Raw genomic sequence first — 18,984 nt, forward strand, 5'->3', positions numbered from 1 at the left:
CCATTTGAACAGTCCTAGGGAAGTCTTTTCAGGATATGGACTATTTCATAGCTGATGCTTTAACCTACAGTGGCAGCGCAGGATCTTGTCTTCATCAGCTTTGCTGCCCAGAGGGTTTGACAGATTGATCTGTACCTGCAGGTGAGTGGGTGCGGGTGTTTCTGCTCTGCCTCCTCTGCAAGGAGCGCACTGTACCTCTGCAGTACTTTTCAGTCTGCAAGGTATCCAGAGTCATCCGAGAGAACCAGTCAGCCTGACCTCCTCCTGGGCAGATAAACGAATGTTGCTGTTTTAATGAGGTTTGGAATTTGTATGCTTTGAGGGGAGAGGCAGTGTTAGGGAAACTGTCTTTGGCTGTAAGCAAAACTAATGCTGAAAAGGAATAGTTAGAGTCCTCATATTAGAGCAACAGGCAGGACTTCAGTAGCCCTGCTATCACCTCCACCCAGCCTGTTCTTTTACTGTCTGTTTGCCTTTGATAATACAGAGATGACAATGAACTCATTTATAACATCCATTGTGATCCAATATCGTTGTATAAAAGTCAGCTAATATTTATTTTTACAAGAATAAAAGATTTGTGTATACAAAGACTATAGGACATCAAATAAAATTAACACCAGCCAGGTTCAAACCAGAGATTTGCCCTGTTACACAGCCTATGGTTGAGCTCTGGAACACCTGGCCACAGGGTGCAATGGATCCTAAAGTTCTCAAAGTTTGAAAAGGAAATGGGTGTGTTACTGACAAGACACTAGTTAAGGTTATTAAATATTAAAAGAATCATCTCTGCTTCAGGTATCACCTGAGGTTAGGAGACGATGCTAAGCCAGTGTTGCTATGTTGCCTCTCTTAATTATTCTGTGGGCATGAGCTATTAGCATGTGATAGGAGGCAGGTGCTAGGCTACACAGACTTTTTAGTATGGACTTTCTTATATTTTTATGTGTTCTTATGATCACTGATTTCCAAAAGAAAATTTTAGGGCAGGGAATCCTTTTGTCTTGTCAAAAGAAGGAACAATTTGGAGAACGAGCAAACAAAAATCCTTGCAAGAGCGTGCAGCCTCTCTCTTCTCACAATCTATTCAACTGTGAGAGCAAAAAGACAACCAGATGTTGTGAAACAGAAAGTAAAAGTGAAGAAGAGACAACAGGCACTGGAGCTGCATGCTTGCTTCAAATTCTCAATACAGTCAAAATTGTTCTCATCAGCCTGATAGCTAGGACCCTTGATGGAAACAGAAGACTACTTCAGTTGTGACTAACAGGTTACTGAGGTAGCAGCCAGACTTATCACCTCAGTAAAGTGCACATTGCTGGGAAGACGTGCTCCACATTATTCGTGTAACATAAAAGCAGATTCTGAATAATTGTGTTGTGCTAGGCTCAACATCATGTTTGTAATGGTCCGAGGCCGGAGTGAGTGGAAAGATATTTCAAAATATTTTGTAGCAGTAGGGAGGAAGATCCTTATGGGCCAATAAATACTGGATGAAGGAAATGTAGGTTCATCAATGCAAATCTGAATAAATAGGCTTGCTTCATTCTGCGGCTGTTCTTTAGCTGTATTATTTGTTGTTTGTGGCAACTGCAAGATACTGTTGAAAATGCTCATGAGCTCTGGATGATTCACAGTTCCTTTGTGTAGGTGTTTTTTCATCAAATGGCTCTTGCCAGAGGTGTATTATTTGTTATTAATTCAGTATTTGCTATTTATTGCTTTGTTGTCTTCCGTTTTTAAAGTTTCAGGAAGCACAGATAGTGTCTAGTAACCTAGGACTAGTTATGAACCATGAAGAGCAAGTAGATAAAATGGTACAGTATGCTGACATCAAAAATAGTATGTCTGAACTAGTAAACGAATATCTTTCGTAAAGGAATATGTTAATAAAAAAGAATACTTGCTCATAAACAGTTTGAAGCAGAAAAAAAACCCTGATTCTCAATCAATAAACATTCACCTGGTTTTAATTAAATATTCTTACGAAATTATTTTCTTGTTAGAGGTCCTGGAAGACAGTGTTCATGAAAACAAATGTGCATAGCATGGAGAACAAACAAGTTAGACATGCACGCGTCTGCAGGGCTATGATCTTACTGGCATCACGGAGACATGGTGGGATGGTTCCTGTGACTGGAGTGTTGGAATGGAAGAGAAGGAAGGGGTGTTGCCACCTACGACAGTGACCAGCTGGAGGGTGCAGAGCTCCACCTAGGGATGCATGAGGAGCTGACCAAGATCTTAGGGGTCAAGATTAAAAGAAGAGTGGGGACAGGTGGCACTACACTGGGGGTTTGATACAGGCCACCTGACCAGATAGACCAAGAGATGAGGCTCTCTATAGACAGGTAGGAGCAGCCTCATATTCACAAGCCCTGGTCCTCCCGGGGGACTTCAACCACCTGATATCTGTTGGATGGACCACACAGCAGGATATAAGCAATCCAAAACGTTCCTGGAATGTGTTGAAGATAACTTCCTTCTCCAAGGGGCAGAGGACCTAATGAGGAGGGGTGCTATGCTGGGCCTTGTTCTCACCAACCAGGTGGGGCTGGTGGGGAATGTGAAGCTGGAGGGCATGGAGAATGGAGGGACTGGGAGAATGAAAACCTGCCTGCACTAGTTAACATTAGATTCTATCCTTTGCAGGTGGACTGATGTTTCTTTTTCTGTTCCTTCCTACTCTCTAGTCAGTGACAGGACTTCGGTTCCTCACACAAAGCACTAACATGACATAAAAAACACTTTGCTGAAGAAGTGTATTTTCCTCTCTTCCATCCTGTGTCCTCCCCCTCCAAAACAGCATGTAGCGAGATGTCCTCACTTTCTTGAAACAGGCCAAGCTTCAAAAAACCTCAAATGTGAAGCACTGCAACTGGGTAATTCTAAGGCTGTCACTAGAGAGCAGCACAAGTGAAGTCGTAGACAGAAAGTGATGTTGTGCCAGTTTTTGAACAAACTGTCAAATTACAAGAACACAGGTAATGAAAGTTCTACCTCCAGCAAAGAATGAGAAGCAAGAGACCTCAGGATGAATTGATTCTGATTCCTGACTTTTCTCTCTGCTCAGTTTCAAGCAGACAGTGAAGTACCAAGGATATCTAAACCAGCTTATAAAACCCTGATCTTTCAGTCCTGTGATTAATAATCTCTCAGCTTCCATGCACATCCAGTTAACATCACTGTGGGAGGTGCTGATAAGCATCTTTTGCCTTTCACCCGCCTTGGTGATGAATGCTAGAAAATTCTTTGACTTTGAATGTATTTCTGCCATGTAAGACAAATGGTAATGAGAAGTTAAATTCTCCCTCCAGTGAAGAATCAGTCTTCCTGCGCATATTTAGAAAATCTCTTTTCTCTAGTAAATCTTTCATTTAGAGACTACCTTTGTGCTCCAATAGAAAATGATAAGGCCGCGGGTCACCTTGGGAACCTGCCCTTCAGAAAGAGAATGATTTTTTACAAACATGTGCTTTAAATTAGTTTTGCTGTAACAAAGTGGAGAAGCAGAGGTGCTGGCCCCACGAATCTAGCTGCAACACACTTGTCTCCAAAGTTAGGTATTTGCAAGTTGTGAAGAAGGTGCATCAACTGCCACTGCCTCTTACTTATGCTGTGATAATCTTTTCAACTGGTGGGATGCCAGTGGTGGCAGAGATGCAACTGCTATCAGAAGCAAGAGATTTGTGGAAAGAGAAGTAGAAAAGCATAGTACTTAGTGTGATGTGGTAGCAAGAGTAAGATAACACTTTGGGGAGCTATCTATTCAAGTGGGATCTCCTAAGGGTTGACAGCCTCAGCAAGGATGCAGGAAGATAAAGGGGGATGTGAAGACATCAGATTTCCCAATGACCTGCCAGAGCAAGCAATGATTGGTCAACAGGTATTTATTAAACATGTTTTTGTCCACTTGTGTGAACTCTTTCTCTCCTCCAGCAACAGAAACGTGCCAGCAGTGGTATAAACAGAAACCCTTGAAACCAAGAGTGACTATCACCAAGGTATCTGTCATTCTCTTTGTGTAGGAAACATGAACACAGAGATTAGAGGAGGAAGCTAAATATGGCATTAAGTATAACTCTTTAGAGAATGAGATTGTCAGTATGTATATGAGAATAATGTTTCGGAGGGTTCAATTTGAAGCATTATATAGGAAAATACAATATGGAAAATATTAAAACATCCACCCAAGAAAATTTGTGCAATGTTTTTATTATTAACTTCTTTCCCAAAGCTCTTGCAGTTAATGTCAGTCTAACTGTATAAAGGAAAAAAAAAAATAGACATTATTGTAATGTTGAGGTGGTAGGGTATTTTTATGTACGTGTATAGAGAGCCATATTCAGACTGAATTTAAATGGTATACCGTAGTCTAAAAGTCATATTAATTGTGTATATTTTAATTATTGTTTTATTGACTCACATTGGCAATAATGTCTTAATAATTCAATAAGCCTCAATTCAGTAGTTCAGTCTTAAATCTTGGACAGCTGGTGGAGATTTTAATAGAATTCAGCGATTTAGTCGATATATAAGAACTGAGATAAGCAAATTAAGATCTACCAGAGATCGGATATAAAATTAGAGACAGCATTATTTTTGATGGGCCATGACCTCAGCAGCTAGGGATTGTCATTTCTCTGTGAAATTAGATTAAGAGATAATGAGGCAATTACCTTGTGAACTTCAAAATGATAAACAAACAGTAATGCTGCAGGACAGGCAAAGCAAGTTATTTCCACAATCAGAAGAACCTGATGAAATTTATCTTTAAATTCCATATAAACTGTTTAAATCTGCATATATTAGTATAAATATAACTAAACTCAAATATGACTTTTTATTCCTCCCAAAGGCATGACATTTCTTAGTGACACAGATATGAATAAATAAATATATTTATAGCAGATTAACAATTGCAGTCAACCAAGCTGTCGTATGATTTATGTATTGAATTCAGGTGGCCAAGTAATTAACTTTATCATATTTATCTCATTGATATCTGAGATAAGATACACCTTTATGTTTTCCTTGGTTTTCAGTGAAATGACTGCTTTACTTCAGCAGGAAATTAACAGCATCAGAAAGATCTGAATGCCTTTGTACAGTGGCTCTGTGAATATGAAGCTTGTTTGCTTTTTCTTTACCTTGGGCACAAATGTGCAGTCAGCAGATTCATTTTGAGCTTGTCTTGCTGAAATCTAAGGCTTGAGAACGATGCTCTTGTAAAACTCTGATGGACAGGACAACTGGCAAAGTCTGTTATTCCACCCTGGAGGGCAAGAGAAAGATGTTGAGCAAAGGACAGGATAGGCAAGTAAACTGCGTTTTATCCTGTTGTGATTTCAGTAATATAGACTTCATGCATTTTTCACTCTGTGCAGCAGTTGATTTTGATTGACATATTTGTGCCAGTTTTAGACACACTTTTATTGCAAGCAGATTATTTTGGTTGTCTCTGTAGTCACATATGCATTTTCTCTGAGTGTGTAGAAGTCCTCTACTATAGGTGAATGTTTATTTAAATCTTATTTATTGCATTATACATGTACTTAATGAAGTGTGATCTTTCAGTAGGTGCTTATGATAACTATTCCTCCAGCCAGGCAGTAACACATTTGGTGATCACAATTATATTTACTGTCTGGTTCACTCAACTCTGGAGTTATCAAAAAGGTGGGAAGAATTGCATTACCAAAGTGGTAAAAAAAAAAAAAAAAATTATATAAAACCTAACTATACTCTATAACGCAATTTCAAACTACAAGGATATCAGTGATAGAAGGCTTATTTCTTTGACTGGGAAAGGTGAGTAGGGTAGGGAAGATAGGGACAGCATTAGAAGTAGAGGAAAAACCTCTATTTGCTTGTTCAAAAACTTCTTGCATATTATAAGCAAAGCAAAACTGAAACTCAGACTACAGGCAGACTAAACAAGATTTCCTCCTCTGAACCTCTTAGGACTCTTACACTGTCTTTTTGAAAGACTTTTATGCTGTGTTACAGACAGTGTCTAGAGGAGATGAATATAAAATGAGGAAGTTCTTATCACTGTTACTAAAACTTACTCAAAACAACAACAAAACCCCCCAGCAAATTCTAATACTGCGTTGCACCACTGCTATTGATTACCTTTGTACTTGTTAACTATTTTTTATGGGTAGGTGCTTCAATCAGTGAAGAGAATGGAAAAAAAAAAAAAAATCACTTTTTTTTTTACTTAGTTTTCCAGTTAGTTTACTTTGTTTACTTACAGTTTCTATCCTGTCATGGTGCTGTACTCACTGGATTGCAAACATTGTGAGGAATCATTCTGATACAAATGAAGCAATCCTTATTCATTTGCTGAGATGGAACAGACTTCTGGTATTGTTAGATCTTGTAAACTCTAAAAGAAACTTAACTTTGAGAGTAAACCAGCAGTATGCCACCTTACCGGAAGCCATGTGATATATATACTGCTAAGGAACTAAAAATATACAGTAGTTTGGGATATTCATCTTAACAATATTAACCTTTCTCTACAGAGATGTTTCAGTCTGTTCCATCTGCCTATATCCATTTTTATCATACTCATTCCTGTTTCTAAATTGAATTTGGCTCTCTTATTCTAGTTTCTTTTTATTCCTAAACCTAAATATCCATTTAGCTTCCTATGCAAAATTCCCATTTATGTGAAGAGCTCTGTATTACCCCTTAGTTAAGGACAAATGTATCAGATTTATCCCATTACTTTATAATTTCAAGCTACAGTAGGGCATCGCTATTTGTTTCAAAGTTTCAAAAGCAGCTGCCTTCTGTCCAATGAGAAAGTATATTCCATGTATATGGGAACCTGGGTACATAATTTTGACATCCAAATGTGTTTCCATCAGCATTTAAATCCTCCTTTTATAGCACAATCCACCTTTTATATACACCACTTCTGTGTTTATAAGCACACAGATGATGATGATAAGGAAATAAATACCACCCCAGTAAATGTTGCTTACCCAACAAACATCTGTATGATGGAGAAGTATTTATATGATTGATGAAAAAAGTTGCTTCAACACTTTTCACAAAGACAGATTTCACTTGATCTGCAGCAGACTGTCTGGAAAATGCTCAGCAGTATCTAGTCTTTGGTGCACAACTCCTGACCTTCATCCTGTGCTGCTTTCTTAACATCACCTTCCTTTCTTGACTTTCCTAACTCTGATGTGCTGAGTATGATTCAATAACAGAATAAAAGGTATTATACTACAATTTCAAATAACATTTCACAGTGGATAGCTTAAGCTGTGAGTTTACTGTGGAAACAAAAGGAATCTGTTACCTAGCTGGGCAGAAGGGAGGGAAGCTGCCCGGTAGCCATGCTCTTCACCTCTTCATTGGCGAAAGAGAGTTTTTTGCTCTCTAAGGGTTCTGCAGATGATGCAAATGAATATAACTCTAACAGATTACACAGAGCTATGCCTGCTTATCCCAGCTGAGAATCTAACCCAGCACTTCATGAGCCAGTTCTTCATGAGCCAGTTGTCTTCTCCCAGGGTTTTATTTCTTGGCGAGGTTTTGTCATTATCAGTGATGAAAGCACAGTGAAGGAGGAGAGGAGAAGCTGTACAGTTCTTGAAGTACCAACCAAAAGGAGATGAATCCCCAGGGAAGCTACAAATCAGGGAGGGCAAGCTGCCACCAATGAGGTTGAACTTTTGGCTTCCAGTTTGGAATACATGAATATGGTCTTGACCGAGGAGTTTACAGATCTTATTTACAGGAAACACTCATACTAAATCTTGCACCTTTAAGTGCTTAAAATTCTCACCCTGGGAACCAGATATTTAGGAGAATTGGGCATCTTCATTGCCCACTGAATTGCTTTGTTTCCTGCTCGAGTGAAGGTGGAAGTTTTTGCCATCCCTTCCTGATTAAAGTGATGGCCATTCTGATTAGCAACCTCCTGCTCTCAAGTTCATCTGGATATAATAAATGCAACCTCTAGTTAAAGAAATGAAGGGGAAACATTCCTGGGAATTGGACAACACTTTCACTGCTAGTATAAGGCTCTTATGAGGGGAGCAGTATGAGTCACTCACAGGTCCCTTGACAGAAAAGCAGGACCATGGATCTGTGAGGTGTGAAGGGGCTGCCTTATGCCTATGTGGAGGAGATACAAATCTTCCCAGGAAAAAGATGTATTTTCTCACAGAAATAGGATGAAAATGACTAAGAGCAGGTTCACGTTTTACTTTTTGGTGCCTGATGTCTGCATCCCTCAAGGCATCTGACCCCACAGTATCACAGGGGCTGAAAGCTGTTTTGTGCAGTTCCCAATTGGACTTTGATGTACTGCTTTTTCTGGTGACTCGGATCATTGGTTTGTTTTGGGTTTTTTTGGTTTGCGTGGGGTTTTGGGCTAAAGAAGGGCTGTGGTTTTTTGGTTGATTGCTTGGGTTTTTTTTTCTAATGAGGTAAACATGTTCCCACCTTCAATGAAACTAGAATGACCCTGTGATGAGCTGGTGTGCAGTATTGAAAGGAGGAAATAAAACCTGGGAGATTTCACAGCATGTCAGTACATACAAAGTGAAGATTTCTCTGATTACAAGATAAGGAACAAAAGAAAAGCTACTTAGTTTTTAAATCTATAATATTGATTAAATGATCATAATTAAAGGTTGGTGCTGCAGCAGCTTAGACTCCACAATGTACTGTAGTTGTAGATAAAGGCATACAACAGGCATTTGAAATACTGTCCTAACAAGTAAGTAATACTATAGCAGCTGGCCTTTATTACTTCAAATATTTTCTTTCATATAGCTAAGAATAAACCAAGAAACAAAGGAATAAACAACAGATTAAAATAATCTTATCATAAACATACCAGTCAGCGTAAGGTAGTTGCAGAACTGAAATAACACTGATCAAATGCTCCCCTCTGCTTCTGCATGGCAACAGTATAAGCTCCCTGCCAGGCTCTGAAGTTCCCCACCCAGAGCAGACACATCAGCAGACACCCTGGCTCCACTTGATACATGCTGTAGCAGGTTGAAAGATGTTTTGGAGGGCAAAGGAGCACTTTGTGGATGTAATTCTTTGTTTTTAGTTTTTTCTTTTATCCTCTGAAAACAGAGCAAGCCGTTATTTAGACATTTTAATGGGAAAATCTATTTCTACTTTCATAAGAGTAAGTGGAATTAAAAAAATACCCAACTTCCTGTATCAGCACCCTTGGACGTCCCACTTTCCCCTTTTTCAGGATACCTTTATGGAAAAGCATGGGGTTTTTCAATCATATCATTTTTTGAAGAAGAGAGCTAAAACCAGTTGAGCTGATACGTAGCTCCACATCAGAGAATTTTTCATGAAAAAATTGTCTTTATTTTTGTTGAAGTGCCCTATATTCCTCTTGAAACCAAGGCTTAAAGATTCCTAATTTAAGTTACTCAATGAAAAAGGCATTTCTCAGCTGAAGCACAGAGGCTGACTGATTTTTTTATTTTTTTCCCTTCTGATTTGGAGAACTGCATGGTAAACCTTGCAGAAGGCAGGTGGCGGGAGCTTTGTACCACACACATGCCTGATAAGGCTATCAGATTCTCTACTCTCAAAGAATAGAGGACAGCTCTCAAAATTGGAAGAAAAAAGTATTATTTGCATTGCTTATACTGTATATTTCCACTCCTAATCAATCCTAATATGTCTAAACAGATATATATGAAAAGAACCTATGAAATTTAAATGACTACAGACCAAATCCAAATTAAAATAATTATGGTAACCCCTTATATTTCCTAATAATTAGGAATGATGTATTGCTGTGTATATATTTATAATTACCTTCTTCATGATGGCATTATATATCATTGGCTTGAAATTTTGAAGTGGAATGAAGTAAGATTGGATCTCTTGGTGGGAGAATAACTTCCAAATTGAAAGACGTCAATGTTTAAAATTTCCATCCACCTAGAATACTTCAGGATGGATCAACTGAAGCATTTTTGTTAAGCTCGAGCTTTTCTTTTGATGTCAACCCTATGAGAAACAAAGGAAAATTTTAAAAATAAAAATTATTTTGCAATTTGAAGTGAAAATTTTTCATTAGTGTACGTTAATCCGCCCTGTGCTTCCTAAGTATGGAAACTTGTTACCCAGGCAAGCGTCCAAAAAGCACACTTGAGAAGTTCAAAACTTTTAGAGAAACAATTTTTTTCTCCAGAACATTTTTCATGGCTGATAAGAATCCCCCAGGGGTATGTGAAAATTAAAGCTGTGCAGAACTGAAGTGATCTCAAATTCTATTCTAACATGGCTGTTTCTAAAGCAGTCTTTATTATGATATTTATGTGCTATATATGTAAATAACTTCATGTACTCTTGCTGGAGGTAGAAATAGAAGCTGTCTATATTAAGGTCTGCCTCTCAAATTCTATTCTAACATAGCTATTCCTAAAACAGTCTTTATTATGACATTTATATGCTATAAATGTAAATAACTTCATGTACTCTTGCTCGAGGTGGAAATAGAAGCTGTCTATATTAAGGCCTCCCTACTACCCTAGATCTGTGATGAACAGTCCTGTTAAAATAAGCAAGAATTCACTAAATCTAGAGCATGTTAATGAGGATGGTAGAAATAGATGCACTGTTGTTTTGCTGACCGGGAGCTTTTCAGGGATTGCTTTGAGGCACTCCATTAGTGTTGCCTCACATGCTTCCAAAGTAGGTTGGTGTTAGTGTTGGAGAAATTAGATCAGTCTTGAGAGATGAAGGAAGAATTGTCTGTTATGACAGTTCTTTCAACTGGAAAAGAGGGAGGAGAACTGCATTAAAACAGCTTTGTGTCCTTGATAGGAACTACAGATAGGACATCAGCAGCTGATGATACAGTTGATTGTTAGTGTTGATTGTTAGGGACCTCTGGAGGCTGTTTGCTTCAACCACTGCAAAAGCATTGTTTACTTAAACCACATAAAAGCATGTGTCTCCAACTCTGGAGATTTTAGCAATGGTTTTATGTAGCCAAGTATAAAAAAATAATACAAAAAACCCAAAGCTGCCATCATCTCAAAAAAATAACTTATTCCACTCTGAAAATAACTTATTTCAGTGTTGTGTTACTCTCCTACTGAATAATTTTTTCCTGTACGCTTTTTGAACTTATCAAACTGCAGGTTTTGGACATTTCTTCTTATTTTATACCACCTGCCATTGCTGAGAAGAGTTTGGTCCCATTGTCTTCTAACTCCTTCATGCAATTTTAGGTTACTGGCAAATTACCCCTTAGACTTCTCTTCATCAGACTAAGTCCAGTTGTCTTAGTGCATAACTTCTGAGGAGCAGCTCTGGGACACAGCCACCTTGATAGAAACCTACTGGACCCTCTCTAGCTTTTCAACAACTTTCTTGAAATGGGGGGCTGGAATCAGGGCACTACCCAACTGCAGTCTCAACAGCAATAAGAGTAGAGCTTCACTTTATGTAGCCCAGCACCAGCCTCCTGCATTGATGATGACAGCACAAAGCTGGCTCATGTTTGACCTCATGTTTGCTGCAATCCCCAGGTCCCTTTTTAGCAGGGCTGCTCTTCAGTCAGTTGTCTTCCAGCTGTGCTGACACATGTGGTCACCTCATCCCCAGTGCAATACTTGGTAATTTTTGCTGAGCTTCTTGAGGCTCCCGTTGGCTCAGTCCCCAAGTTTCTCAAGGTCCTTCTGGACTGAACCTCCTTGCATATCTGCTGAGGTTGTGCTCTGTTGGTATCAAATCTGCTGATGAAGATACTGAGCAAAATGGGTCCTGCTACTTACCTGTGGCATACGCTGCTGCTTAATCATCATCTCAGCATTAAATTACTAGTTGTTTTGTTTTTTTTGTTTTTTTTTGGGGGGGGGGGTGTTTCTTGTTCTCCTTTCAATTTGTTGTGGTGCAGCCAGTTTACAATCCAGGGTCAATATTAGAGTCAGTTAAAATACTGCTTTTGTATTGTCTTTGTCTGTAACATGGTAGTGATATGTCAGTGGTATGAGATGAGTTAAATTGCACAATATTCAAATCTGAAGACTAACTGGAGTGGTTTTGAGTGCAGGTGAATATCATCCCGTTCTACTATTTTCTTTCTTTTTTTTTTTTTTAAATCATGTATTAAGAAAGCTTATATCTGAAATACTATTGATTAAAATTACTGTAGTTAAGCTTCTTCAGTGTACTTTTATTCAGACACCTGTCCAGATGTTTCCCAGGACTTCTGTGATGAAACTGGCAAGAAAATGAAGCACTTCTTACTAATTTTTGAATAACAGGGAAGAAGAAATAGCAAGCAAAAGAGATCTTTCTGAGATATGAAACTCAGGTTACCCTATATTCCACTTCTTCCAGATTGTTGAACTGGGCAATTTCTCCCTCTTTAATGCTGTTGAGACAGAGTTCAAATTTTTATGCCAAGTACGATTTTGATGCCACATTTCACATCATTCTTGGGCAGTAACACAGAGGTCTCAAAGGCAATTACCCTATTTTTTTTTCCTTATATTGGCTATGCTTTTGAAAAAAGGTAATTATGAACTCCAGAAATAGTTGTGTTTAGTATCAATGCATGTACTGTTCAAAGGAATCATGTATCCGTTTTCTTTTTTTTTCCATTTTCACCTGTCCTTAAAAAATTGCAATCTATTAGTGTAAGAGCAACTTTTATGAGCCTAAAGATAGTAATTTAGATCTCAAGAAACACATTTAGTGGGATAGAGTTATTTCGCCTAAAGTATAGTGTTTTTCTGAAATGAGCCTACATTAAAGTGGTGGTTTTTCTCACCATCTCTCTTGCAGAGCACTTTCAGATTCCCATCTGCTAATTTGAGTGACACAAACACACGTTTACTGTGCTTTATTCCTGTTTGCCCTGCAGAGGTACCACTGCAGAGAGACCCTTTGATTTCTTTTTCTTGTACTTTATCAACAGAATTGTTTGTTAAGAACCATTCATGGAATATATCAAAGGCAAAAAAATAGGATAACTGTCACAGAAAGCACAATCAGAAACCTTGAGGCTATGCAGGAATACCTCAGGACAAGATCTGGCAAAAAACATTTATAACTGAGTATTCTTGAAAAAGAACCCAGCAGGATTATAAAGAATTAAAAAAGGAAAAGAGCAAGGAGAGATTATTTGCAAACCAAACAAGCCTGCAACGAATTTATTGAGACATACTAAACAGAGCAAGTTGAAGAACAGAATGCCCTTTTTTTGGCAGGATTTATCAGAATTTAATTTCTTCCCACATCAGGATGAGAAATTTAAACAATGCAATCCACAGTGAAAATGTCTTGTTGCAAGTAAATGTGCATTTTACTTTTGTTTGTGGTTAAAAACAGACCATTCCAACTGTATCAAGATATCGTGATATCTTTTTTTCAGCGTTTTATAATATTACTGTATGACAGACATCTAAATTTTATTGACTTGGCATCTTTCAGTAGAAAATGACTTCCCTGGAAGATGTTTAGTCAGCCCATACATGAAATAGCAGCTGAAATAGTGCACTATAATTTTTTCCAGTTTCTTTGCATATTTCTCTATATAGTGAGTGTTTGTCTCATCAAAATCAGGGAACTTACTCTCTTATCAGTATTGGTGTTCTCTTTGTCTTTCCTAAGCATCCTGCTTTACCCTCACACATGATTCAAAGGAGGTGAGGAAATATTAGGCTCCTACAGTAAAACTTTTTAAGAATAGGCATTTAGTAAAAATGAATCAAGAATTCCCTTTAAGTACACTAGTAGACCTGAACGACTCCTAGAGGATGTAACTGTCTTCTGTCTAGTTAAGTGACTTTCTATTTTAACATAAAGCTGGCCTTCAAGACTAGAGATCCAAAGAACTTGTGTGCTGTAGGTCTGTTCTGCCAGACAGCTCGTCAATGCTGACACATGCTGCTCCTATTGTTAGGAGCTTGTCATAAAAATTAAATCCTTCGGCTCCTGAAGGTTCAGAAAAACACTGAGATTGGAGGCTGCAGGGATGTACTCCCCCAGATTCAAACCCAGAAATAATTATCAAAAGGAAAGACTTTATTCTTACAGCAAGGATAAAGGACCATTTGTTTTAAACTTGACATTAGTCTTTATGTTCCTGGACTTTTTAAAAGAGCTCACTCTCTTCAAACCAGGAGTGGAGTTTCATGACTCTGCTTCACTGGCAAGGGTACGTATTAACATTTCCACTGATGTTCCTGATGCCTGGTTCAAGGATACATTGGGCTTAATTTGGAAACCTCTTTTGTCACAGGTTTCCTGGAATCATAAATATTAATGGAGTTAATATTTCATATTAACTTCAGTCCACAAGACTTCTGTAAAATATTTGTTATGAAGCAGCATCTAAAGTGAGTTGAAAGATGAATGCTGTGCTAGATGGGATGATAACAGAGGCAGCATCAAAGATGACATTTTCCTAAGGGTTCTGATTGTTCATGTCTTTTTTTCACAAGCAAAAAGATTAAAGGTCTTGCTTATAGCATTTAAATGGCACTAAGCTATGTAGAGAGTTTTCCTGAATAGTATCTCATCAGTATTCAACAGAGCTTTGTGTTTAGGATATTTTCGTAAGAATATGATGTTTGGAAGATTAGAAGACTTCTTCGAATATAGACATTTTATCTATTAAATTAGGATTGTAATATTACTATGTGCATTTTGGAAAATAGCAGTTGTACTTGATTGTAGTCTATTATGCTAGAGCTGATCCGTTCTTTAGTTTTTACCCATGAGGTCATTGGGAATTGGAACAATTTACCAAAGGTTGCTGTAGCTTGCCCAGAACTGAAAGTTGCCTTATCAAGATTGTGTGGGATTTTACTTTATTTTGCCACCCTTCCTTTCCCCTGTTCACCCCAAAAACTATTCTTTATAAAGAAAATTCCTCTGGCCTGCATTGCATAGTATCATAGCCTATAGTATCACTGCCAGTTACTTTTGGTCTTACGACCTATTAATTTACAGTATATTAGGTGAACCTATACAATTGGCAGTACAATCAGGCCTCCCAGAAAGTTCCCTGGTGACTTTGAAATGTGTTGTACAGTAGTAATGTCCAATTCTTCTCAAAGGATAGTTGTGCTGATGCTTATAGTGCCAGCATTCATAAAAGATTTAAAAATCCTTGGATTTGATTTTGTGTTCCTGTAAGTAGAGGAGTGGTATAACTTAGTTGTGAGTGATACAACTTAGTTACTTGGAGTTATCAGTAGGCTGTGAAAGCTTTTTGGAAAAAAAATGCACAGAAAGCTGGTGAGGGATAGGACGCCTTGCTAACAACCACTTCATTTCCCAATCTTAAACCCAAACTGGAGTTATAACTGCCTTTCACTAGCTTTTATCCTCCTGGCTTAAGGAGGTGATAATGAAGTTGTAAAATGTCATCTCTGGTTTGTCTTGCTATTGGTGTCACAGAAGCGAAGGGAGGCTATTCCTTTTGAAGGATTTCTAATAGCACTTTAGGGTAAGACAGTGGAAAGATTAAACCCTGTGTTGTCAAATTCGCTTGTCTAAAACAAGATACCAAAATGTGTGTCTGTGCTTACATATAGACAAGTAAATAAATAGCTTAGTGTTCAGAAGTGCTGAGCACATTCAAAAGCAATCAAACTCAGTGGGATTAAAAGTATTTGCTGCCTGCATTACTATTTTAATATCTGTTTTAAATCCTTCAGGAAAAATTTAGGATCAGGCTTTTATGCCATCCAACTGTAAACTTTCTTGTCACAATGCAATCACATCCCCAGTTGTATTCCATCAACCCAAGAACCATAGAATCATAGGTCACAATAGTTACTGTTGTGCTAGAGTCCTGGGAATGAACAACTTCCTTTCATCCTGAGAAGATAATCTCCTGTCTTCCCAGATATTTGTGTATCAATCTCAAATATTTGTCAAGGTTTCTGGGACAAGTTGATTTTACAGATCTGAATTGCAACTAACCTCAGGACAAGGTGATTGCTCTCCCCTGGCTTTACAATTAAAGCTTCTCTTAAGGCTCAAGGAGGCTACATGGTTTTCTCCAGACTGCTGAATTTCACAGGCCAATAGTTTCATGCATCTTTTGTCCTTTACTGTGCTTGCAGGTAAAACTCTGCTAACACTGATTTTCATTGATTTATTTTTTCTGATATTTTAATAATGCATGGAAACCTAGGTCCCAGCATGCAATGTGCAATCTCAGCTCATCAGCATGAACATGGGTGGTGGCTGGTTGGTACAGAGCTTGTGGGTCACCTGAATACACTCTTGTGGAAACACGCCCCTAAACAGCCTGATATCAAGCCAAGGGCTGCCAGGCTTAAAACAAGGAAAGCTTTGGTGGAAGAGATGATGGTAGGGGTGTGTGGGAAGACCAAGTGAGAGACAATGTATTTTAATTTTTGCATGTTGCCATCTCAGTTCTCAATGTGACAACTCCTGCCTGAGATTTCAAGCCTCTGCACTAGTCAGATGAACTTTAACTTCTGCTTTGACTTTACTGTCTCTTCTCAAGAGGGGATGTTTCACTTGGAAAAACAAAAACAACAACCATGTAAAACAAACACCACCCCCCCCCCCCAAAGAAAACAAATACCCCCCCCCATGAACTCTCCTTCCAAAACCATCAAACAACACCACCACCACCACCAAAAAAATCCCAACAAAAATACACCCGATAACAACAAAAAACCCAAACCCCCAAACCCTACAAGATTTAGCTAAGCTTTGCAAACTTGGAACTCACAGCTTCATTTAATTTTAATAACAGTTCACGGAATTGTTTCTTCCTGGACAAAGTGATGCAACTTCCCAACCTGATGCTGGAGTGTGTGTTGGCAAATGCTTGCTGTGTTTCAGCCAGCATCAATAACAAAAAAGCAACACATTGCATGCTGGATAAGACTTCACTGTTTCTAAAGTCGTTTGATACACGCAAATATATGCAAGTGCATGTGTAATCTCCACCCCCCTATGTTTGCAGATAACTGGATATTGCCATGTTATTTTTCATGCCACATTTTGACTGCTGTTCTATTTCAGTCATAAGAGGCTTGAGGTATGGGACTTAGTGCCTGTTAAAATTAATTACCCTTAACATTATCATCAATTAGCCCCAATTAATGTCAGACAGAAATGCAAAAACATCGAATCATTTTCTATGATTCAGTACAGATGAGTTCAGGGGAACTGGTAATGATATCTTTAGGCTGTGCATGAGAAACTCAGGCTACCAAAATATTAAAAGCTTTCTTCTAGGTTATACACATATATCACTTGGTATAGGAACCTTTTCCCCTATAGGTGTTGCTTATGGAAGACAAGCATTTGATGTTTTCTGTCACCAGGTCATCTGCCTCTTCAGACTGGAGGGGATATGGGTTAGAGAACGCAGTGGGCAACTTTCTCCAGCATGGCAACATTGACAACCTTGTTAGCATCTTGACACAGAGGATGTGCTACAGGCACAGCCTTTGTTACTTGGCAAATTTCTCTCCAACTTCCAGCATTACTGATTAATTATCCTAGCACAAAGGACTATGACAAAATCTTCATTCTACAGCAATCTGATAAATATTTAGTATATAATGAAACAAATGTCATTGAGGCTTTTCAGGTTTTGAATTCTGCTCTTCCAGACCAGATTTTTGATGTTTGCTTCAGGCTATAGGCTCCTTTCTGAGTAAGGACTAAGCCTTCTGCTTTACATGACATCATTGGAAATGATGTCAGTGTCCTTGTCCCTAGTCTGCTCCTCATCTTAGTAAATGAAAGGAAATCCAAATCTGTTGCAACATTCTGTGTGTATGGTGAGCACCTGTTGAGGGAAGGGCAATGGCTATGAATCAGGAATGAGATCAGTTCAGACTGTCTGGAATTGTGCTTTAGAATGAAAATGAAGGAAAAAAGCATTTAAAAGAGGAGTAAATGGATTCTGCCAGTTACTTCCCCAACTTGTTTAAGAGCCTGAATTAGCTAATCCACTAAACAATAGTCATTATGACATTCGTGTTTACAGTTTTGCCACATATGCTTTTCATATATAGCTTTGCTGTTGAACTAAGAATGGGGAATGGGAGTCACTTTTACAAGATTAACATTATGATATTTATTATAGCCGTTGTATGTAACAGCATGAGTGTAGTAATGTTGTTGGCTCATGAATGCCAAGACTTACCCAAGATTTAGAGTCCTGGCTGTGGCTCTATATAAGGAGTTTGCTCATAATCTTCACATTTTCTGCAACATTTCCTAAATCAGTGGCTTTATCCTGGCTGCAGTATGTACCTTGGAAACCTAGGGCAGAGCTGTGCATTACTGGGGTAATGCCCTGTTCAAAACATCCACTGACTATATCTGCCAGTAAGCTCCTCTGCAACCCCTAGCATCACTCATCACTTTCTGATCCATTCTATTGATATCACCTACATCAGGACTTGGAAAGCTTTCAGGGATAATTGTTGCATGTGTGCAAGCCAAAGACGATTGGTTTTCATTATTCTGTTAGGACGTAGCATGATAGTTATGACAAATACTGTGACAACTAGATCTCTTTTGTTATTTGAACAGATTTAATTCTTAATAGAAGGTGAGAAGCCTCCTTAATTTTTCATTTTTTTGTAATACAGCAATGAACAACAGTAATTAAAAAATGTAATATTTTTCTAATGTCAGAAAGTGTTACATGAAATATAACACCAAATTTTTGCTTTATCTTGGTTTTCTACTGCAAGAATGGAACTTGCTTCAGTTCACAGCAATACACAGCATTGCTAGTTATGTTATGGAAGATTACAATAAAAGAGAATAATATACAGGTCTTTGAAGTATATACATAGCAATACCTCATTTCTTCCTATGCTACAAATAGCCCTGGGCTACAATATTTTAAACGACAGCTGTGAAACTGCTGAATGGCATTAGGCTTTAAGGAGCACAAGTGTGATCTACTAGCCAAAGCACAGGACTGAGATAGGGAAAAATTAT

The 18,984-nt window shown here is 38.3% G+C and overlaps 1 long non-coding RNA gene across 3 annotated transcripts in view; it reads right to left on the minus strand.

Moving 5' to 3' along the window:
- Positions 1-255: 255 nt before the first annotated feature.
- Positions 256-18,984, minus strand: part of LOC133267102 (uncharacterized) — a 32,225-nt gene continuing 13,496 nt past the window's right edge. The window contains exons 4-5 of one of the 3 annotated variants that reach the window (XR_009742636.1): positions 5,151-5,275; positions 256-372 (exon numbers count right to left, since the gene is read on the minus strand). This is a non-coding gene — a long non-coding RNA (uncharacterized LOC133267102). Of the gene's footprint in view, positions 373-2,593; positions 3,857-5,150; positions 5,663-18,984 lie in introns of those variants that run through there. The other 2 variants (XR_009742634.1, XR_009742635.1) reach the window with 2 other exon arrangements.

The sequence above is a fragment of the Pezoporus flaviventris genome, unplaced genomic scaffold, assembly GCF_033815535.1.
Source record: "Pezoporus flaviventris isolate CSIRO_AGI_PZ_B2104156 unplaced genomic scaffold, CSIRO_AGI_Pfla_v1 ptg000007l, whole genome shotgun sequence".
Lineage (NCBI taxonomy): Eukaryota > Metazoa > Chordata > Aves > Psittaciformes > Psittacidae > Pezoporus > Pezoporus flaviventris.